Source organism: Hyaena hyaena, unplaced genomic scaffold (genome assembly GCF_003009895.1).
Source record: "Hyaena hyaena isolate Hyena2069 unplaced genomic scaffold, ASM300989v1 scaffold_37, whole genome shotgun sequence".
In the NCBI taxonomy this organism is placed as follows: Eukaryota; Metazoa; Chordata; class Mammalia; order Carnivora; family Hyaenidae; genus Hyaena; species Hyaena hyaena.
In genome coordinates, this window is record NW_024080669.1 from 5,624,773 (window position 1) to 5,646,661 (window position 21,889).

Genomic DNA, 21,889 nt, shown 5'->3' on the forward strand with positions numbered 1-21,889 from the left:
CTAGTAACAGTTGATATTCTCCATGTTTGTAAAACTTTGGAACCACATAACCGATTTGTTAAATCTAGTCCATGCCAGCTTCCAAACACCAGAAAAAAATTTTTGGTTCGCTTTATTCTTCGATGTCTCATCAAAATTTTCTACAAGACCTATAACATCATCCTCCTCCTCATCATCAATGTCTTCTGGCATTGGTGCTTTGCTGTCCAACACTTGCCGAAGGAACTGTTCAGCTAACTTCTCAAGACTGGTTAAGCTGTCAGCACCAAACTGACTTAATATTCCAGGAAGAATTTCTGTGATTGGTTTGGCTTCTGCATGATCAGTAATTGCAAAGGTTTTAGAAGAAAGAGAAGCTTGGACTTTGTGATTGTTGAAAAGAATAACTGTCCCATCATCTTTAATCATGTTCACCTCTTCAATACCAGCAGCATTATTCACAGCCAGTTTTTTTAGAGAACGCTGAAGTTTTTTGTCATCAGCTATAGCTATTCTATGTACCACCTTCTTCTTTGAGCTGTACCCTTGCCCCCTATCTGGATCTAAATTTGGCTAACTTCTTGATTCATACTGTTGGTAAATTTGAGGGTCCCCCCTTAAAAGCAGAGTTCAGTTTTTGGCATTCAGTAAAACCTGAAGCAGGGAGGGTTCTCCAACACTAGCACATGGCAGGAGCAAGATGGCTGCCTCCTTTACTTTTTAAATTATGTGTCTTGGTATGGACCTCCTTGGGCTCATCTGTTTAGAACCTGGATATCTGTTACCTTCCCCTGTATTATAGAAGTTTTCAGCTATTTATTTAAGTTTTCTGCCCACCCTCCCTACCTCCCTCTCTCTCTCTGTCTCTTTCTCTCTCTCCAGAGATCTCTGTACTTGGACCGTTATTATGCTTGATGATGTCACATAGTCCCTTAATGTATTCTCATTTTTTTAATTCATTTTTCTTTTCAGCATGGTTGGTTTCCACTATCCTTTCTTCTATATCAATGATCTAGTCTTCTGCATCCTCTAATTTGCTATTGATTTCCTCTGGTGTATTTTTCATTTCAGTTGTGTATTCTTCAGCTCTGACAGGTTGTTTTTTATATTTTCTATCTCTTTGTTGAAGTTTTTCCTCAGTTTACCAACTCTTCTGTCAAGTCCAGTGAGTATTTTTTATGGCCATTACTTTGAACTCTTTTAACAGGCATATTGCTTATCTTTCATTTAGCTCTTTTTCTATGATTTTTTTTTCTTGTTCTTCATTCAGAACATAGTCTTCTGTTTCTTCATTTTGTTTATCTTTCAGTTTGTTCCAGCTATGTCTACTGATCTTGAAAGCAGTGGCCTTGTATAGAAGGATTCCTTTGATGATCTGTAGCATAATCCCCTTTGGTCACCACAGGTAGGCCCTCCATGGATTTCCCCTATGTAAGCTACATATAGCATCCAGTTATGGCTGAGTTGTAATTGCTGTAAGGATGCTGAGTGGTTAAGCTGACCCTCAGCCCTACTTGCTGTAATCAGCCACCTTGCTTGTTGTAGGAGAACTGGGCAGCCACGTTTGCTCTTTGTGCTGTTAAGAGGCTCAGCTGCAGACCCACTGGTGGTAGGACCAGACCTTAGTCTATCTGTTCGCCATTATCCACTGTGACAGCTGTGGGTGCATCAAAGAACAGAGCTTGCTCACTGAAAAGCCAGGTGAGAAGCCCAGTTGCGGGGACTAGAAGGTGCTGGTGTATCAGGTTAGTTTCCCACATCCACAGGGCAGGATGCCCTGCCCACTGGATGTGATAGGGTGCTTTGGAGATGGGGTGAGGAGTTAGGTGAGGCAGGTCTACAGGGTAATGCTGGGGAGGGGCATGAAGTGCTAGCAAGGTGAAAGAGAGTATTAGAACTGGCTCCAGCAAGCATTTGGCTATCTAGACTGGAGGAGGGTAAGAAAAATGGCACTCACAAGCACTTTCATTCCTGTAGAAAGCTCCTACAGACCCTTGCCCTTCTCCAGCACACATCCTAAAATTAGTCAATAAATCTCTTTCACATATACTCCATACACTTTTCAAACTGCTGCTCCTGTACTATGTCTCAGGCTGAGTTATTTAGTGCTAGCTCTTTAAGGGATGAGTCTCAGTTTCCTATTGCCCACTGACTCTCCTGGAGTTAAATCCTGCTGGTTTTCTTTCTTTTTCTTTTTAATTTTTTTTTAACATTTATTCATTTTTGAGACTGAGAGAGAGAGCATGAGCGGAAGAGAGGCAGAGATGGGAGACACACAATCTGAAGCAGGCTCCAGGTTCTGAGCTGTCAGTACAGAGCCCATTCTGGGGCTCGAACCCACAGACTGCAAGATGATGACCTGAGCTGAAGTTGAAGTTGGATGCTTAACCCTGAGCCACCCAGGCACCCCTAATCCTGCTGATTTTCAAAGCCATATACTACAGGGACTGGGCTTCTCAGTACAGGTCCTCAGGACCAGGGATGTCTGATGTGGAGTCTGCTTCTCTTGTTCCTCCATGTGTGTGATGTCCCTCCCATTTGTGGTCAGTTGTACCTGGAGGTTTGGTTTCCAACTGAATCTGTACCTCTCCTACCATTTTTGATGTGGCCTTTTCTCTACAACTAGCTATGGAAAATCTGTTCTGCCAGTCTTCAGATTGTTTTTGGAGTTAGTTGCAATGTGTATAGTTGTTGCCTCATTGTGTCTGAGATGAGGTGATTTTAGGATTTTCCTAAACCACCATCTTTCCTCTTTCAAGATTGAAGTCAGTTATATATTTTGGCACTTAGGCAGCATATCTTTTTTGTCAGCTACCTACATTGTTGGGATTTGTAGTATATGTTTAGGCAATTAAATTTATGCATACTGAATTATATCAGACTTATAAATGGCTCCAAAAATAACAATCTGGCAAGAAACTGCCTGGTTGCATTAGAAATTATGGTCCAGGAAATAAGGAAACCACAGAGGTGTAAAGAGGCCTCAAGTTGCTTCAAGTCTAAGAACATTTTTGGGTGTAATAGTTGGGCATGGATGATGGTTGCCATGGCAGGGATAAGGGATCTGTTTTTTCCATAGCCTGAGCTTTCAGCGGGTTCATGATTTATTTATATGTTCTCCACAGAGTTTCACAAAGTTCTTTGCCTACAGTAGGCCCTCAGTAAACATTTGCTGAATATATGAAAAAGGGGCAATTATAACCATTGATTGTTATAATGAAAGCCATTCATTTGCTTTTCTGAAATTCACTTAAATTCCAGTATAGCAGAACCATCACTTTTATGAGTGAGATGGCTTTGTGTTGACCACTGAATTTCCTGTGATAAAATGAAAATATCCACAGAAATTTCTAGTTCATAGAACTTTAATTGAGATGGGTTGACTGAAACAGATATGAGAAGCCACCAAATAAATTTTCTAATTCTGTAGCTTATCTGAGACATTTTCACATTACCCAATTATTGGATTTTTAGGAATAAATCTTAAGTTTAAATAAAAATAACTTGTACATTTTGAGAGAAGACAGCTGAAATTAAGGGTTGCTTTGACATTTAGATATGACTCAGGATTAATATTGGTTTAAATTGATAAGAAAATAATTTCTAAGAATAAAATTCCTCCTGTAAAAACCAAGATGACTGATACTCTTTGTCCCAGGAAATGAAAGATTGAAATGGTTAATGTGAAAGAAATTTCTCAAAGTAAAAATGTCATTTAAATGGATAAATTGTGAACATGGCAAGCAACAGCACAATAGACTTACTATTACGTGGTAAGACCTCAGTGTAAGTTCTTTATCATTTCAACCCCCATGTTTGATCTTCAAATAAAAAAAGGGAAAATAAATTATCCTGATATCTGCCCATATATTAAAGTAAAAATGAATCACTGGTTTCATTTTGATGAGATTGAGCCACTCTTAACTCTCTATAAATGGTTTATTTTCCTTTGCTTTGATATATTTAAGATATTCTGAGAAAGTAAATGGGTCGGGATTCTGGAAAATCATTCTCCTGGTGAGGGCAGGGATCCAAAGATCCAGAGAGAGATGTGGAATTAATCAAACATAGGTCTTTGGTTTTATCTTCTAAATGATTGTCTACTGCAAGCCAGCCTTTCCATCTTTACCACCTGTGGTAATTCAGACCTTCATCAACATTTTCGTATGCCAGTACTTCTCAAAATTGAGTGTACATCATGATTATCTGGAGAGGTTATTACAACTCAGATTACTGAACTATATCTCCAGGGCTTCTGGTTCAATAATTCTGGGGCAGTTGAAGAGAGAGCTAAATCCCGTATTTATAGCCTCATTAATTCACAATAGCCATGATATGGAAAGAACCTAAGTGTCCACTGCTGGATGAATGAATAAAGATGTAGTCAATATATACAATGAAATATCATTCAGCTTTAAAAAAGAAAGAAAGCTTGCCATTGACAATAACATGGATAAACCTGAAGAACATTATGCTAAGTGAAATAAGTCAGATACAGAGAGACAAGTTTCACTTGTATATGAAATCTAAACAAGTCAAATTCATAGAAATAGTAGAATGGTAGTTGTCAGGGTTTTGGGGGTGGGAGAAATGGGGAGATGATGGTTAAGGGTATAAACTCTCATTTATAATATGACTAAGCTCTGGGGATCTAATGTACAGTGTAATAACTATTGTTAACATAGGTTTGAAATTGGCTGTGAAAGCAGATCTTAAGTGTCCTTACAAAACACATGCACACGTGTGTACACACACGCACACACACACACACACACACACACACACACAGGAGCACCTGGCAGGCTCAGTCAGTAGAGCATGTGTCTCTTGATCTCAAGATTATAAGCCCTGCATTGGGTATAGAGATTACTTAAAAATAAAAAATAAAGCACACACACAAATGCAAACTATGTGAGGTGATGGATATGTTATTCAACTTGATTATGGTAACTATTCTGCAATGTATATGTATATCTAAATATCTTATTGTATACCTTAATGTATAAAATGTCCATCATACCTCAATAAAGCTGAAAAGAAACAGTTTTGAGGTGAGATCCAAGAATTTGGATTTCTCACAAACTTTCAAGTGAAGCTGAAGCTACTGATCCAAGGTCATTACTTTGAGAACCTCATTCTAAGTTATTATATGTCTGCTCCTTAGGTTTGTCCCACCTAAAAACATCCTCTGTGATGCCTGTTTTTCCCTAGACAATATTTCCATTACTTTCCATCATCAGGATAAGGACCAAATTCCTTGACTTGCTTACAACCTTCTATGAATGTCCACTTGTCCAGCCCCTTATTCATGCACTTTTGACCTTCACAAGATCTCCAGAGGCTATTTTCTGTACTTTGTCATATCCTTGAGTGTAGAACTTAGGTCAGTCTTATTCATTATAATGTTTTAATTGCCTAGCACAGTGAACTTCACCTCAAAGTATATAGGTCTTCTGAATTAAGATGGTGACTATATCTAGTCAACTGAATTCATTCCATCCACATAAAATACATCTAGGGAAAGGAAGGATTTCCAGGGCCAGAGCCACAGAGACCTCCAGAAAGGACAAAGGAAGTCATGAGAGTAATAATCCCCTCATCAAGGACACCATAGGGCTGCAGAAGTGAGGGGTCAGGGCCTCTGGACAGTGACAGCTGCATGGAGTGGTGGAGTCATGGGAGATAATGCTATAGCTTCTTGACTTTAGAATAAAGTAGATTGAGGTGAAGGTTCTGACTGCTTCCTGCTTGGTGTAACTTATTTTGGCCAAGCTCTTTAATATATCTGTGCTGAAATTTCCACATATGTGAAATAAGCCTAATAGTCACTCCAGATTGTTTTTACTGAGGATTCTGTCAGACATATCTTTGGCACAAGGTTAAAATTTGTCTCAGTGGGGAAACTTGATTTCTGAAATTTGAAGCATTTATTCTTCCCCATCTATTCAAGGTAAAGTTGAAGTTGTCAAGAGACAACCTTGTGAATTTGATTACCAAAGTCACTTTGGGACATTAAAAATAGGATAAAAAAGGGGCACCTGGGTGGCTCAGTTGGTTAGACATCCAACTTCAGCTCAGGTCATGATCTCATGGTCCATGAGTTCGAGCCTGATGTCAGGCTATGTGCTGATAGCAGAGCCTGCTTGGGATTCTCTGTCTCCCCCTCTCTCTCTGCCCCTCCCCTGCTTGTGTGCACTTGCTGTCTCTTGCTCTCTCAAAAATAAACACTTCAAAATCTATATAGTAAAAAATATATATTTATGATATGACATTCATGTCAATGGGTCTTATTAAGTATGCCTATATATATATATATATATATATATAATATATGCATATTACATTTAAGAAGGGGGTCTGTAACAGACCATGACAGAAACTGAAAATTTGTCAACACCTGTGTTTCCTGTATGAAGTCTTCTCAGGTGGCAACCCCTTATTTTCTCATCATGATTATCAATAAAAATATTAAAAATTAAAAATACATTTATATTTTTAACTTGGAAGAAGTGAGCATTTGAGGAGGTAGCACCTGATTCAGTAACTAGGGATGAGAGGGAGAACACCAGGGAGAAACTGTATTTATTATGTGACAAATGAAAGAAAACAGCTTAATCCTTGGTCTTATGGGAAGGAATGATGTCCTAGAACCTGACTTGGGCCTAATAATGGGGCTTAGAGTTCAATGATAAAATGATCTGCAAGAGTTCTTGGATATGGAATCAACTGTGAAACCGACTATTCACCTGTGAGGAAACCTATCTGTATTTCCATGCAATAGGAGAAAAAAACTGGACATTTTTAATAAAGCTTGGAATCCAGAAGTAAATGTGTGTATTGGAAAGTGAAACAGGGTCAGGCAAATTGTCATAAGTATAGTCCACTTTAGAAGCATGATTGAACCAAAAATATATGCAGATCTGCTGGACCAGGAATTTAGGATTTCCTGAGAACAAGGGAGGAGAGTGTGTAGGAGAATTCCCCCTAACCCAGGCTGCAGTGATGACCTCAAGAGGGAGCTGTATGTGGCCAACAGGGAAAATGGAATCAGCACAAGTAGACTCTGCTGTAGAGTTAAAACATGGCCTTCAAAATGAAAAGGAATCTACATCTCCATATTTATGCTTCCTTTCATTTATTTTAAGTCCAGTCTCTTTTGTCTGAGCCATAGGATAAAAGAATTGTTCCACATCTTGATCAGGAAAACAAAAAAGTGAAGGTGACATAGCATGAAAAGGAAATCTTGTAGAAATGTAGGGTCAGTTGTGCCCTGCCCTCTGTCCTGGTATCATCATAATGTTGGAAATGGAGTTGAACTTACATTTCTAAGATACTGTATTATTCCACTTGCTTTTCTGAACTCACGTCACAAAAAGAAGGCCTTTCTATAGTAGCAATGACCAAACTGTGGAACCAAAGTCTTTTAAAATGATGTAACTATTTCATGTTCAAATAATTTTGAAGTTCTGTCTTCTATCCCCACTTGAAGAGATAGATACTAAAGTTACTGAAAAGGCCAGCTGAAAATAAACGTATTTAATTATTTTCCCAGATTGTATTTCACTTTTTTTCCATTCAGCAGTTGAGAACCTTCCAGGTGTTAGGCATCACTGGACTATGAGACAAAGTGGTGACTCTCAATAGCTTCCTATCATATATAGATGGCCTCTGAGCTCTGCCTACCCATCTGACCTCCTTGCTCCCTCATTCATTGCATTCCAGCCTCAGTGGTTCCCTTCACCATTTCTGAAACATTCTGGTATGTTCTCACCTCAGTTCATATACCCTCTCTTGGGAATGGTATTTCCCCAAAAATTCATCTGGCTCAATTCGTCACTCCATTCAAGGTGTTGTTCAAGTGACCCATTCTCAGGTTAGTGTCCAAAACAGGCCTCACCTGCCTTTTCTAAAATAGAATTCACCATTTCATTAACATTCTTTATTCTGGTGACTTTATTACAAACTTGTTTGTTGTCTTTTTACCCCACTAGAATGTAGAATTCCCAATGTTGCAGACTTTGAGTCTGGAGTTCTCTCTTGTCCAGCAAGAAAACATATACAAAATTAAATGTGAGAGAGGCTAATGTCTGGGAGGAGACAAGAGCCCTGAGTAAGGGTCCTTGCTCTGTTTTTATTAGGATCAGAAGGCTTGCAATGTGATGGACATGCAGAAAGAGAAAAGGAAACCGTGATCATCAATTCATGCTTGTGAGAAAAAGGGAGTTTCAAAGATTTGTCGTGTTAGGGATTTGGGTCAATAGGAAACAAAATCTTGGTGTAAGCACTGAAGTGCTGAGTCTGTTTATCTTAACTTGCCTTAACTAGGGGATAAGACAGAGCCTGCTATCTTAGTGTCAACAAGGCACCTTTTTTTTTTTTTTTTGCTAATTAGCTATGCTCTGGGCCTCAGCAGTCTATGGCCCTGTTTATCTGCTTACCTATTCTTGACCTCTGGTCCTGTGAAAGCAGCTTTCTGCTCTTGTACTATGTTGGGTGTTCTTCCTCCCTGTTTACCTAATCTTGAATGCTTTCATTCAAAGCCTCACTAACCCATTGGTGCAAGCCCAGGGAATTCCTAAACCTATTTCCCACAATTCAGAGCTATGTCTGAAACATAGAAAGTCCTAACTATTTATAAATTGAATAAATAAATGGCAAAAAAATAGTTACAGCTATTGACTCACAGAGCTTACAATTCAGCAGAAGATATAAAAATAGGTGTGTGATTTAATAGTATAATGGGTATTATCATTGGGGAAAACCAGAATGTATTGAAAGAATATGGGAATAGCACTTTACCCAAACATGAAGGAGATGCTGTTTAAACCAAGACTTGTAAAATATCAGAGTTGAAAGAGCACATGGTCCATTTGTGAAACAAAAGTTTAGCTTGTCTGACAGAGCAAGGCAGCACAAGGGTGAGACAAACAAGCTTCAGAACTAGGCAAGTCCTTGTAAACATTAAAGAGTATGGATTTCACCCTCCGAGCAATGGGGTCATATAAAGGATTTTAAGCAAGGAAAAGTAAAAGTCATCCAGATTTTAGAAACCTTAGTTTGAAGACAGTAGATTGAAGGAAACAAGACTGTGGACAAGGAAGCCAGCTCTGGGATTGTGCAATAATCTAATTGAGGTACAATGATAGCTTATCCAAAGATAAAGGCAACAGCAATGGAGTGAAATGGCTGGGTTCAGGAGCTATATGGGAGGTACAATTCATAGGATTGGGTGATTTATTTAATGTATGGGGTGAAGTAGATTAATGATAGCATTCATCCCCTCCTTTTTTTTTCTTTTTACATAGCATCTACTAACTTTCTGTAGGATTAGTGTTCAATAGAATATGTGATAGAAAATACTGATCTCTTAAAAAGTTACCAAATATGGAAGTATTATAAACCAATGTAAAGTGTTTCATTCATTATACTCCTTAAAACTATGGGTATAGAGATGATCTGTATGAGGTCTGTGAGTATACTCACAGCTGAACTGAATCTGAATAATAGATAGAATTATAACCAAAGCCACATTCATTTGACATTAGGGAGCTTGATTAGGAGAAGTTTCTAGGCAGGGTTGGTCTGAACCTAAGCCTACCTCTTTGTATCACCTACCGTATATGATGGACTGTTACCTGTGGAAAAGACTGTTTTTCCTTTCTGAGATAGCAAATATTTCCACTGCTGGTGGTCAGATGGGTCAGACCTCACAGGGAACACGTGGAGGCCTCATACAGTAGAAGGCTTCTTGTCTTCATAGTCCAGGTCTTCACACAGTTCAGCACTTGAGTTCAGGGTCAGACCACACAGAGAAGAACTAGGAGGTGCCATTGTCAAACTGGCCTGTGGAAATCACCTTGTCATAGCCTTGATTCCTTGCCCTCCAGAGAGCTGACACCCCTTCACTGGGGTGGATGAGCAGGAGACAGAGAGATCCAGCCCTCCCAGAAGAAAATGAAGCTGACAAGATAGGTGCTGTTGTTGAAGTCTGTCACCTTTTCTGAAGCCTTCAGGGGTAGGAAGGACATCCTGGTCCTCAGGAAATCTCCACCATATATCTTCCTGTATCTGAAGTGGTCTTTCACCTCCATTAGGATGTCTAGCTGATCCCCATGGAGTAGACATCTTGAGGATGGAGGATGGCGGCTGTGCTGTGTGTCACACTGGTCATGGTGGTCATGCGGGTGAAAGGTCTGGGTCAGATCAGCTGATTTACTTTCTCTGATTCCCTTTATTCTCAGCTCAGTCTGTTAGTGAAACTGCTGGATTCAGTGCTACTTCAAGATGTAAGGACTTGCTTAAGATGTTCCATTGATCCAGGGCAGTAAGGTTTCTCACACTGAACAAGAACTGAAGTATTAAGGGAAAAGGAATGTGCTATCAACAAATAATATGGTTTGCTTTCAGTATAAATTATTATGGTCTGACTTACACACATTTCAATTGGTGTAAACACCTATCAAAAATGGATTCTAACAGTTTTCAATTTTGGAATCCTAAGAATCAATTTCCATGAAATGTGACTTCCTCTGTTAACAATAGATGATTTTTTTGGAAGTCATTGGCTTAAAAATTAATGACATAAAATAAGCATATATCACATTGTGATAGAATTTTAAAGTGTTTCCCTTTCAAACCACTGTAAGCTGGGAACTCTGTAAGAGTGAATCCTGTAACTCTGCTTCCTTTGTGTGGGTGTATTGAAACTGCACCTTTAATGAAAAGGACTCTGTGCATCTTACTTCCCCCCCAAAAAAGTGGGATTTTGGATGCTGAGGGAACTATCTGCTGACCCCATGTGTGTGGGTTGTGCCCCTTCATTCATCAGGTCATAATCTACATATTCTCAGTTCAATACACAATTCCAGCTTCTCAAAACATGAAGTATAAAAGTTACACATAGTGCTCCTTAATGAGAAAACGGAGATAAATATTTAATCAAATGAAATATTTGTTTAACTGACATTGAATGTCATTGTGTTCACTTGGACAACAAAGTAACTAAAAGGAATGTCATCACCAATTTAATTTCTGTACATCTTGCGCTCACGTTGGGAGCACATACAATAAAGTCTGTTCATCTGTTAAGGTCCCAGCAGCCTCCTAAGCCCCATAGAGGTATATTTAGCCATGGCCTAAAATAATATGGGGGAAGCTGCTGTTTAATATTTATCCAGAAAGCCTTGAAGCCCAGGTATACTATTTCCTCTGTCATAATCATTGTCAATAATTTATTGATAATAATAATTTATTAGTTATTATGTATATTATATATTTATATTTATATGTAGAATAAGAAATTTAATTATGCCAAAATTAAAACACCTCCTATATTACATGCTACTAATTAGATAGTTGCCGGAAATATTCTTAGAAAATCCATCTTTTGATTGATAAATGAACAGCTAAATGCTCACCATGATTGTACTTGGATATGTATCAGTTTAAATATTTTGGTTAAATTATAAAATGCTATTAAAGATATTTGCAAATATTAGAGATGAAAATGGAGACTTACTATTTTAAATTACTTTTATTTATTTATTTTTTTAATGTTTTTATTTATTTCTAGGAGAGAGAGAGAGACAGCGTGAGCAGGGGAGGGTCAGAGAAAGAGGGAGTCACAGACTGAAACAGGCTCCAGGCTCTGAGCTGGCAGTCAGCACAGAGCCCAACGCGGGGCCTGAACCCACGAACCGCGAGATCATGACCTAAGCGAAAGTCGGACGCTTAACCGACTAAGCCACCCAGGCGCCCCTAAATTACTTTTATTTTAATACCAGGGTATTTTAGCTGTATTTCTTCTCAAATACTTTTTTTTTGCCAACGTATTTTTTCTGAATGGTCTATTTCCTTTGCCCGTTTTTTTAAATTTTGATGTCAACGTCTTCAATTTCTGAGTTGACAGTTTTATATAATAAACACCTTAACACTCAGTCTCTCAATTTTGCAGAAAATATTTTATTGTTTGACATTTTAGAAGCATTTAATATTTATAGCTAAAGCAGTAAAGAATTCCTTCGTGACATATTTCTATTGCTTCTAAATTTAGACTCTTCTCCAAACTTTCATTTCTAAATATTTAATTTTATTTTTTAAATATCTTCTGTGATTGGATTTTTTATTTTGCATGCCTAGATTCAGCCAAGTGGATAGAAAGGTCTGTGGGGTGCCTGGGTGGCTTAGTCGGTTAAGCGTCCGACTTTCGCTTAGGTCATGATCTCGCGGTTCGTGGGTTCGAGCCCCGCGTCGGGCTCTGTGCTGACTACCAGCTCAGAGCCTGGAGCCTATTTCAGAGTCTGTATCTCCCTCTCTCTCTGACCCTCCCCTGCTCATGCTGTCTCTCTCTCTCCTAGAAATAAATAAAAATATTTAAAAAATAAAAAATAAAAAAAAATAAAAAAAAAAGAAAGGTCTGTTCTACTGGTTATTATGATAACAATGCTCTCTGCTCTCTTACTGATCTTATTAAATTTAACTTAATTATTACTAATTATGAAGGGGATACACAATTGTTATTTTTAGCTGATATGATTATACCCTCAGGAAAACCAATATCAGGAGAAGAGCAAACATGCACACTTATTACAAAAAAGTAAATAACCTGAAAGATACATAAGCAGAATGTCATGGTACCTAAAAGATTGTAGCAAACTTGGCCTGGGACAGTTACGACTGGCTTCATGGGGCTGGGGGTGGAATGGAAGTTATAGTTTAGTGGTCATGGGATTTCCATGTGGATAGTGGTGATGGTTGCATAGTATTGTAAATGTAATTAATGCCATTGTTTTATACACTTCAATGGCTAAAATAGAAAAGTTTTATGGTATCTATGACCACAGTATTTTTGAGATAGGGGGCAGTGGGAGAAAGAGAATCTTAAGCCGACTTCATGCCCGGGGGCACCTAGGTGGCCAGTCAGTTAAGCATTCAGCTTTGGCTCAGGTCATGATCTCACCATTGCTGAGTTCAAGCCCTGTGTCGGGCTCTGTGCTGATAGCTCAGAGCCTGGAACCTGTTTCAGATTCTGTGTCTCCCTCTCTATCTCTGCCCCTCCCCTACTCGTGATCTGTCTCTCTCTCTCTCTCAAAAATAAGCAAAAATTCAAAAATAATAAGAAATAAATAAGCTAAAAAAAAAAAAAAAAACCAGACTTCATGCCCAGCGCAGAGCATGATGCAAGGTTCAGTCTCACAACTGCAAGATCATGACTTGAGCCTAAATCAGGAGCTTAACTGATGGAGCCACCCCAGGGGCCCCTATAACCATAATTTTTATAATTAATAATACAATATACCAGAAACCATTGAATTATAGACTTTACATAAGGATTAGGTGGTAAGTAAATAAATTAATCAAAAAGCTTTTTTTCTTCTTTAAAGAATGACTGTACAGGGCTGATGACCTTTGATTCTCAAAAGACTAGAAGGAGATTATCAGAAAGGAGGAAAAATAATCTTTTAGGTAGAGAAAGCTATCTTTGGCATGGGATTTTTCTTGTTAGAAAAGTCTTATTTTCACTGTATCTGTGAACTGTGTAATTGTAGCCTACACATTGTAAACTGTGTCCATAAATCCAGAACCACTAAACTTCATTTAAGAACAAATTTTTTGAGGCAAGGTGATTAGTGTCCAAAAAAGAGAGATTAATCTAAATATTTTGAAGAGTTTAGAGAAGCTCTGAGGAGCAAACTTCATAAATACAGTCAGCCATCTTGGTTTCCTTGTGTCTGACACAGTCATTGATTATAACCAGGCAATTCTCCTCCCTGATCCTTTTATAATAACAAATATCCTGTGGGGCACCTGGTTGACTTATTCAGTTAAATGTCAGACTCTGGATTTTGGCTCAGGTCATGATCTCCTGGTTCATGAGATGGAGCCCCACTTCTGGCTCTGTGCTGATGGCATGGAGCCTGCCTGGGATTTTCTCTGTCCTTCTCTCTATGCCCCTACCCACTCTCTTTCTCTCAAAATAAATAAATGTGAAAAAAAATATTAACAAATATCCTAATGTTCTTACATTAAGAAGATTCAATTAATAACCAAATTAAGAGTCTGGGCTAAGAGGTGATAAAGATATTCTGGTTGGTTTTGAAGAATTGCAATTTTTTAAATTGAAGTATAATTAACATCTAGTGTTATACTGATTTCAAATGTACAGTATAATTTGAATTCAAATGTACAGTATAATTTAATAATTCTGTACATGACTCAGTGGTCATCACCATAAGTATACTCTTAATCCTTTTTATTTCACTCATTCCCCATCTCACCTCTGGCAAGTACCAGTTTTTTCTTGTGTTAAAAAGTTCATTTTTCTGTCTCTCTTGTTTGCTTATTTGTTTCTTAAATTCTACATACAAATGGAAGCATATGGTGTGTGTGTTTGTCTAATTTATTTCTCTACATTATGCCCTCTAGGCATAATGCCCTCTAGGCCCATCCATGCCATTGCAAATCACAGGATCTCATTCCTTTTTATGGCTGAGTAATATTCCATTATATAATACACCATTTAGATGGCATATATTTGGCATACATTTGGCATATGGCATACACACACACACCACATCTTCTTTATCCATCTACTGATGGACACTTGGGCTGCTTCCATATCTTGACTATTGTAAACAATGCTATAATAAACATAGAGGTGCATTATTACATTTTTGCTAGTCTTTTTGAGGAGAACGGTAACTTATTCTTGACATGGAACTTCGAGATCAGAGTGTTCATCTGATTCCTCAGGGCTATCATATGTTCTTGAGCTTGTTAAAATTCTTAGCTTCAGGACTCATTTTCTAATGTTGGGTCCTAAATGATTGAAGGGACAAACTAGAAGTTGAAGAGTTGGGATCTCTTCCATTAGCCAGTGGTCATACCTGAAACTCTGAAATCTAGCTTAGTATTACTGAGAGTGACATTATCAAGGACTCAGAATAGACAGTTTAAGACATTAGATACTCCAAGAAAATAGGAATTTTTTCCCTTCAACACAGATATAGTGATTATATGCTCCAATAAAAACACTGAGTTTTGATTCTTGGTATCACCATTGACTATCTGTGTGATAATGCATTAGACAAGGTTCCATTTCCTCATTGTGAAAGCTGGGTTCTTTACACATGGGACATTTGTGTTGAAACAACATAATAGAATACATCTATTTAATTCCAGAGGTACCATGTAAATAGCAAATCACTGGATCATCTTTAAAAAATTTTTTTTCTTTGGCCCATTTTTGTGTTGCGTTAAAACATACATACAAAATTTACCATTACAACTCGTTTTTAAGCATACAGTTTAGTGGCATTACACATATGAAGCTATATGCTATCATTTTAAAGATATGTTGGCTTTTTATTATGGATATTTAGAACATACAGATGCAGAGAGTAATGTAAGCAACTCTTACTCCTGCAATGTACTCATCACTCAGCCTCAGAAATGTGTGTCTGCCTCCCCAGAATAAATCCCACCTGCTCACTATGAATGATCCTTTTAGTGTATTGTTGAATGCAGTTTGCTAATATTTTGTAGAGAATTTTTGCATGTTGTTCATCAGAGACGATAGCCTGTAGTTTTCTTTTTTTATAGTGTTTGTCTGGCTTGGGTATTAAGGTAATGCTGGCCTTGTAGAATGTATTTAGAAGTTTTGCTTTCTCTTCTATTTTTTTTTGGAATAGTTTGAAAGAAATAGATATTACTCTTTTAAATGTTTGGTAAAATATATCTGTGAACTCATGTAGCCCTGGAATCATTGTGAGTTTTCAATTATTGATTCCATTTCTTTACTAGCAATTTTAGATTTTTCTATTTCTTTCTGACTCGGGTTTAGAGAATTGTACATTTTGAGGAATTTATTTATTTCTTTTACTTTGTCCACTTTGTTGTCATATGATGGCCAATCCTAGTTCATTTACACTGCTTTTCACTTCCCATTCTCCTCTTACTGGATTATTTTTTAAAAAATCATATTGTTTAATCTATGTATACTTCATCTTTATAAAATATGAATACTCATTTATAAAAGCATAAGAATAAAATATCATTTTATCCAAATACAGAATAATTTCTTAAGGTTAGTGTACAAATTTCCCTTAGTGTTTCATAAGGGATTTTTTTTAATTACAGTTGAACAATATTATATTTCAGTTGTACAACATAGTAATTCAACAATTCTATACATTATAAAATGCTCACCACAATAAGTATGGTTATTAATGTCACCGTACAAATTTATTACAATATTAATAGCTGTATTTCCTGTGCCATACTTTTCATCTTCATGACTTATTTTATAACGAAGTTTGTACCTCTTAGTATCCTCCACCTATTTTGTCCATCCTTCGTTCCCCCTCCTTCTGGCAACCACTGGTTTTCTGTATTTATGTCTATTTCTGAGTTATTTTTGTTTTGTTTGTTCACTTGTTTTTTATATTCTGTATATAAGTAAAATTGTATGGTATGTCTTTATCTGACATCTTACTAAGTATAATATCCTCTAGGTCCCTCCATGTTTTCATGACTGGCAATACTTCATCTTTTTTAATGGCTGAGTATTCCACTTATAATATACCACATCTTTATTCATTAATTTGTTGATGAAAACTTTAGTTGCTTCCATATCTTGAGTACTGTAAATAATCCTACACTAAGCATAGGGATGCATATATCTTCTTTAATTAGTGTTTTGGTTTTCTTTGCATAAATGCCCAGTAATGCAATTACTAAATTATAAAGTTTCTATTTTTTTTAACTGTGTTTTAAGGGTTTTTTTGTTTGTTTTTTGTATTTTATGATCCTAATTTTATTCTTAAACCTGTTCTTTTTTTAAAATAGTTTATAGTCAAGTTGGTTTCCATATAACACCCAGTGCTCATGCCCACAAGTGCCCTCCTCCATGCCCATCTCCCCCTCCCCCCCACACCCATCAGTCCTCAGTTTGTTCTCAGCATTCAAGAGTCTCTCATGGTTTGCCTCCCTCCCTCTCCCCCACTATTTTTCCCCTTCTTCTCCCCCATGGTCCTCCGTTAAGTTCCTCCTAATCCTCCTATACGTGCAAACATATGGTATCTGTCCTTCTTTGCCTGACTTATTTCGCTCAAGTAATAACACCCTCAAGTTCCATCCATGTTGCTACACATGGACAGATTTGGTTTTTTGAAAAAATAAACAAAATTGACAAACCTCTAGCCAGGCTTCTCAAAAAGAAAAGAGAGAGTGCTCAAAGAGACAAAATCATGAATGAAAATGGACTTATTACAACCAACCCCTCAGAAATATGAACTGTTTTAAGTTTTAAAAAAGAGATAAATTTCATTTATACAGTGACAACACATTTAAAAGCTATCTTATATATCCCCATCTATCAAATTTGAGTCTCCTAAAATGATAAGAAATAGAAAGTTCACTTTAAATATATTAATGTCAGGAATCAAAGTTGGGCATAAACAGAATATTGTTATGAGACGTGTTTGTTCTTGATTCTTAACGTGAGCACCTTTTCTATTATGTAGAAAATTGTGGGCAACGTAATCTAAGTTTTATTCCTGTTATCTTCTAGCTAATTTAAACATGATCCACAAACTTCTTGATGCTAAAAATCTTACTGTTACCAGTAGTTTATCAGGTCACTAGAAGCTTAGATTTGGTGCTAATAACAATACTCAGAATTACTCTGGACAACTCTATTTCCTTTTCAAGTGAGGGAAACTCACTTTGAGTTAGGGGGATATATGATTGGAAATAGCATATATAAGAGGTCTGTATTATAAATACAAATTCATGGAAGATATTTTTGATTTTTCGAGGAACCTCCTTACTGTTTTCCACAGTGGCTGCACCAGTTTACATTCCCAGCAACAGCGCACAAGAGATCTCTTTCTCCATATCCTCACCAATACACTACTTCATATCTTTTTTATTCTAGCCATTTTGACAAGTGCAAGGTGATATTTCATTGTGGTTTTGATTTGCATTTGCCTGACAGTGTGTGATGTTGAGCATCTTTTCATAGGTCTGCTGGCCATCTGTGTGTCGTCTTTGAAAAAATATTCAGGTCATCTGCCCATTTTTTATTTGGATGGGGGGGTTGTATAATGGGGTTGTATAATGGTATGTATTTTGGATATTAACTCCTTATTGGATATATCATTTACAAATATCCTCTCCCATTCAGTTTTGTTCATGGTTTCCTTTGCTGTGTAAAAACTTTCTATTTTGTTGTAGTCCCAGTAGTTTCTTTTTGTTTTTCTTGCCATTGCCTGAGGAGACGTAGCTAGGAAAATGTTACTAAGCTGATGTCAGAGATTAATGCCTGTGATTTCTTCTAGGAGTTTTATGGTTTCAGGTCTCACATTTAGGTCTTTAATCCACTTTGAGTTTATTTTAGTGTATGACATGAGAGTGGTCCAATTTCATTTCTTTAGCCTATTGCTGCCCAGTTTTCCCAGTACTATTTATTGTTTTCTGCCCATGTATATCCTTGCCTCCTTGGTTGTAGATTAATTGACCATATAAGTGTGAGTTTATTTTTGCCCCTTTATTTTGTTCCATTGATCTATGTGTCTATTTTTGTTTTAGTACTATGGTGTTTTGATTTTTACAGCTGTGTAGTATATCTTGAAATCGGGGATTGTGATGCCTCCAGCTTCATTCTTCTTTCTCCAGATTGCTTTGGCTATTCGGGGCTTTGGTGGTTCCACACAAATTTAACATTATTTCTTCTAGTTCTGTGAAAAATGCTATTGATATTTTGATAAGGATTCCGTTGAAAGTGTAGATTGCTTTGGGTAGTGTAGCTATTTTAACAATATTTTTCCAATTCCTTAGCATGGATTATCTTTCCATTTGTGTCCTCTTTAATTTCTTTTGTCAGTGTTTTATAGCTTTCAGAGAACAGGTCCTTTTATCTCCTTGGTTAAGTTTATTTCTATAATTTAATTTTTTTCATGTACTTGTAAATAGGATTATATTCTTAATTTCTGTTTCTGCTATGTTATTAGCATATAGAAATATGACACATTTCTGTATATTAATTTTGTATCCTGCAACATTACTGAATTCATTCATGATTTCTAATGGGTTATTTGATGGCGTCTTTAGGGTTTTGTATGTACCATATCCTGTCATTTGGAAAAAATGAGTTTTATTTCTGCTATACTAATTTGGGTGCCTGTTATTTCTTTTCCCTGTCTGATTGCTGTGGCTAGGACTTCTATGTTGAGTAAAACTGGCAGAAGTTGACATCCTTGTTCTCTTCCTAATCTTAAAGGAAAAGCTCTATTTTTCACCATTAAGTTTGATGTTAGCTGTGGGTTTGCCATATATGGCCATTATTATGTTGAGATATAGTCTCTCTAAACCCATATTGTTGAGGATTTTATCATGATAATGCTTTTTCTAAATCTGTTGAGATCATCAGATAATTTTTATCCTTCATTTTCTTAATGTGTTGCATCATGTTAATTGATCTGTGGATATTGAACCACCCTGGCATCTCCAGAACAAATCCCACTTGATTGTTGTGAATTCGATTCTTTTTTTTTTTTTTTTTTTACAAATAGTTTATTGTCAAATTAGTTTCTACATAACACTCAGTGCTCATCCCCAAAGTGCCCTCCTCCATGCCCATCCCCCCCTCCCCCCCACATCCATCAGTCCTCAGTTTTTGTCAGCATTCAAGAGTCTCTCATGGTTTGCCTCTCTCCCTTTCCCCCACCATTTCCGCCCTTCTTCTCCCCCTTGTTCCTCCGTCAAGTTCCTCCTAATCCTCCTATACGTGCAAACATATGATATTTGTCCTTCTCTGCCTGACTTATTTCGCTCAGCATAACACCCTCAAGGTCCATCCATGTTGCTACACATGGCCAGATTTCATTGTTTCTCATTGCCATGTAGTATTCCATGGTATAGATAAACCACATCTTCTTATAGTGTACTGTTGAATGCAGTTTGCTGATATTTGGTTGAGAATTTTTGCATCCTGTTCATCAGAGATAATAGCCTGTACTTTTTTTTTTTAATAGTGTGTTTGTCTAGCTTGGGTATTGGGGAAATGTTGGCCTTGTGGAATGTAGTCAGAAGCTTTCCTTTCACTTTCATTTATTTTCATTTTTTTGGAATAGTTTGAGGAATAGGTATTCTTTTTTTAATTATTTATTTTATTTTTGAGAGACAGAGAGAGAGAATGAATAGAGGAGTGGCAGAGATAGAGGGAAACACAGAACTCAAAGTGGGCTCCAGGCTCAATGCTGTCAGCACAGAGCCCAAGGCAGGGCTTGAACTTACAAACTATGAGATCATGACCCAACCCAAAGTTGGATGCTTAACCAACTGAGCCACCCAGGTACCATCTTTTTTTTTTTTTTTAATATTTGCTAGAATTTGTGAACTCATCTGGTTCTGGAGTCACTGTCAGTTTTTAATTATTGATTCCATTTCATTACTGTAATTGATTTCATATTTTTCTATTTCTTTCTGACTCCAGTTTGGAAAATTGTACATTTTGAGGAATTTATCTATTTCTTCTACTTTGTGCATTTTGTTGGCATATGATTTTCTGAGTAGTCTCTTTGTGTATCTGTAATATCTATTGTTACTTCTCTTTCATTTCTGATTTTATTTAGGTCCTGTTTTTATTTTTTTTTTCCTTGCTGACTGTAAAAGTTTATCAATCTTATTTCTCTTTTCAAAGAACCAGCTCTTGATTTCATTGATGTTTTGTATTGGTTTCTCAGTCTCTATTTTATTTGTTTTCACTCAGATCTTTTATTTCCTTCCTTCTACTAACTTTGGACTTTGTTGTTTTCCCAGTTCCTTTAGATGTAGATTGTTTATTTGAATTTTGTTCTTATTTCTTGAGATAGATCTGTATTGTTATTAAGGTCCCTCTTAGAACCATTTTTGCTTTGTACCAAATATTTTGAGGCACTGTGTTTTCATTTTCCTATGTTTTTTATGTATTTTATTTCTTTGATTTCATGGACCCAGTGGTTGTTTAGTAGCATATTGTTCACTTCTTTGTGTTTTTTGCCAGTTTTCTTTTTCTCATGATCTGTTTCTAGTTTCATACCACCTTGGTTAGGAAAGATGGTAAATATCATTTCAATCTTTTAAATTTATTGAGACTTGTTTTGTGGCCTAACATGATCTATCTTGGAGAATGTTATATCTGCACTTCAAGAGGAGGTGTATTGTGGTAGTGGTTTGTTGTTGTTTTTTTTAACTTTATGCAATGTTCTGTATATATTTTTAAGTCCATCTGGTCTAATTTGTCATTCAAAGACATTGTTTCTTCATTGGTTTTCTGTGTGGATAATCTATCCATTGATATCAGTGTAAAGTCCCCTACTATCATTGCATTACTATCAATTTCTTTCTTTTTATCTGTTAATATTGCTTTATGTATTTAGATGCTCTAGTGCTGGGTACTTAGAATTGTCTTATCCTTTTATTGACTTGATCCTTTTACCATTATATAATGCCTTTTTTGTATCTTGTTACAGTTGCTGTAAAAATCTATTTTTCTGTAGTATTGCTACTCTATTTTGTTGTTTTGATTGTTAGAACAACTCAGCGAGATAGATTCCAGTTTACTGTTAGAAAGCATTGTTTCACACATACATCAAACAGGCTAAAATAAAATAAACAGCAATTTATAGTAAAGCCAAGTACATACACAAAAAAAGTATGGAATGCTTGGAATAAGACTGTTTTTTAGTTTTTGTTCTACAAGATTTTATTTCTCTCCTTTGAGATTGTAATGAACATGGCCACACCACAGTACAGTCAGAAGTAGGACAGACAATGCCCTGAAGGCCCCTTTGGTCCTCCAAGATCATTGAAAATGGTTGACCCTAACAATAGATACAAAAATATAAAATGTAAATTAAAAATACACATT

At 36.7% G+C, this 21,889-nt stretch overlaps 2 pseudogenes; both read right to left on the reverse strand.

The window, feature by feature from the left end:
* Window positions 1–1,397, reverse strand: LOC120229955 (annotated as a pseudogene).
* A 204-nt stretch (window positions 1,398–1,601) lies between these two features.
* Window positions 1,602–21,889, reverse strand: part of LOC120229956 — a 40,041-nt pseudogene continuing 19,753 nt past the window's right edge.